This window comes from Euprymna scolopes, chromosome 40 (genome assembly GCF_053919585.1).
Source record: "Euprymna scolopes isolate OS-2025 chromosome 40, ASM5391958v1, whole genome shotgun sequence".
NCBI lineage: Eukaryota > Metazoa > Mollusca > Cephalopoda > Sepiida > Sepiolidae > Euprymna > Euprymna scolopes.
Window position 1 is genome coordinate 11,500,858 of NC_136521.1, and position 3,434 is coordinate 11,504,291.

The following is a 3,434-nucleotide window of genomic DNA, read 5'->3' on the forward strand; positions in this document are numbered from 1 at the left end:
TATATTACATAGGTATAAATATATGCACATATTACATAGGTATAAATATATGCATATATTACATAGGTATAAATATATGCACATATTACATAGGTATAAATATATGCATAGATTACATAGGTATAAATATATGCATAGATTACATAGGTATAAATATATGCATAGATTACATAGGTATAAATATATGCACATATTACATAGGTATAAATATATGCATAGATTACATAGGTATAAAAATATATGCACATATTCCATAGGTACAAATATATGCATATATTACATAGGTATAAAAATATATGCACATATTTCATAAGTATAAATATATGCACATATTACATAGGTATAAATATATGCACATATTACATAGGTACAAATATATGCATATATTACATAGGTACAAATTTATGCATATATTACATATGTATAAAAATATATACACATATTACATAGGTATAAATATATGCACATATTACATAGGTATAAAATATATGCACATATTACATAGGTATGAAAATATATGCACATATTACATAGGTATAAATATAAGCATATATTACATAGGTATAACAATATATGCACATATTACATAGGTATAAAAATATATGCACATATTACATAGGTATAAAAATATATACACATATTACATAGGTATAAATATATGCACATATTACATAGGTATAAAAATATATGCACATATTACATAGGTATAAATATATGCACATATTACATAGGTATAAAAATATATGCACATATTACATAGGTATAAAAATATATGCACATATTACATAGGTATAAAAATATATGCATATATTACATAGGTATAAAAATATATGCACATATTACATAGGGATAAAAATATATGCACATATTACATAGGTATAAAAATATATGCACATATTACATAGGTATAAATATATGCATATATTACATAGGTATAAAAATATATGCACATATTACATAGGTACAAATATATGCATATATTACATAGGTATAAAAATATATGCACATATTACATAGTATAAATATATGCACATATTACATAGGTATAAATATATGCACATATTACATAGGTATAAAAATATATACACATATTACATAAGTATAAATATATGCACATATTACATAGGTGTAAATATATGCACATATTACATAGGTACAAATATATTCATATATTACATAGGTACAAATATATGCATATATTACATAGGTATTAAATATATGCACATATTACATAGGTATAAAAATATATGCACATATTACATAGGTATAAAAATATATGCACATATTACATAGGTATAAATATAAGCATATATTACATAGGTATAACAATATATGCACATATTACATAGGTATAAAAAATATATGCGCATATTACATAGGTATAAAATATATGCACATATTACATAGGTATAAAAATATATGCACATATTTCATAGGTATAAAAATATATGCACATATTACATAGGTATAAATACTACGTTATAAGAAGAAAAAAACAGAATGATAAGAAAAATATATAGCTAAATATTTAGAGATTTCAAAAGAATCGAAATTGGAACAGAGAATTAAATTATAATTTGTAATTGTATTGGAATATATTCCATTCCATCTATCTTTTTCTTTTTTTTAAATTTTACTGAGTGCAAGACCATCTTGAACTTTTAACAAGTTCATTTGCCTTTTTTAATTATTTTATAAACAAACGAACAAATAGTTGCTTAGTCTGGCCTGTTCAGAAATCAAGGCAAAATCAGTGAAAATAATTAAAAAAATATAAAAAGGAGAATGTCTATGTAGTAACAAGGATTTTATTCATATATTTTTCTAAATGTTTCTCCAGAAAAACGTGTAAGATTTTTTTGCTCCGAAATTGTCATTACATCACAGTAAGATATAACTGATCTGCTGATATATATATATATATATATATATATATATATATATATATATATATATATATATATATATATATATATGTTTCCTTTTTTAAAATTAAATATGTTTTTAACTCTTTTTCAAGATGTCTTTTAACATGTTTTATTAATCATTTGTTCATATATATATATATATATATATATATATATATATATATATATATATATATATATATAGAGAGAGAGAGAGAGAGAGAGAGAGAGAACAAATGACAAAACCTATATTCCAAAATTCATGATGTTGACCATCTTATAATTTATTCCTTTAATTCAGTTGACTTTTACAATTTTTGACAGTATCTGTTTCGTAGCGCAAAATCAATCATTTAATTATTATATCAATCAGTGAATCTATTATGCCTTTAATTTATATTTAAATATTTATTTATTTAAATATTTTCTACGTGCATAAAATTAAGTTATAATCACCGCAGTATGGCTTATAAAAAAAAAAAATAAACAATCATATATATATATATATATATATATATATATATATATATATATATATATATATATATGATTGTTTATTTATTTATATATATATATATATGAACTTAAATAAGGATTGCTATGTACATTTAACATTTGGAAGAAATAAATCTAAAATTAGGCCCCGTTTCTTAGTGTTTTGTCCGAATGAAATGAAACTTTGGTCATAACTAGTTTATTATATTCAAAACATCGCATCAAAACACAAGGGTCTTTGGGCTTTTTTTCTCCGTTCTACAGCATATGTTCTAGATGGCCTCCATTTAGCTTTTGTTTTTTTTGGGTGTCCCTTATATATATATATATATATATATATATATATATATATATATATATATATATATACATACATATAATTATTTACTATAATAAATATTCAATACCTACAGACACTCGTGTTTCATCCTTTCGGGAATCATCAGTGCAGGGTGTCACGATTACCGACTATCGGAAGATTCGAACTTGGCAACGAAGCCATCTCTGGACCAAATCCACACGGGCACCGTCAACTGCTAGAAATATCGTTGAAATTTAAACATTTATTCTTAAATGTCTTTAACAGCTGTCAGAGTGATCTAACAATTATAATATCATGATCTTCGTACATATATATATATGATGATTGCATGATGATGATTACAACGTCTTGTCAGACGAGTGCCACTCCCTCAGACATTTAAAATCCATGAGCCCAAATGCCTGAGGGAGTATCTATACAGAGTCTTAGCTTTGTACGACAGCTAAGTCTCTCTCTCGGTTCAAAATGTTGAGATCCAGCAACAAGCAAGAGCAAGATAGCCAGCAACAAATTAAACTGCAGACCAACTTAATGCGGGTACTGGTCTCCCGCTTTGTTTTTAAATCAGAGATTTGCTTCTCCTAGAAAGGTTGCCTTCACCACGGCTTATGGGAGCCCTCTCCACCCCAATACACATATACACACACACACACACACAAATATACACGGTGCTAGTTGGCCGTTGACCCAGAAAAAGAGTTCATTCACCC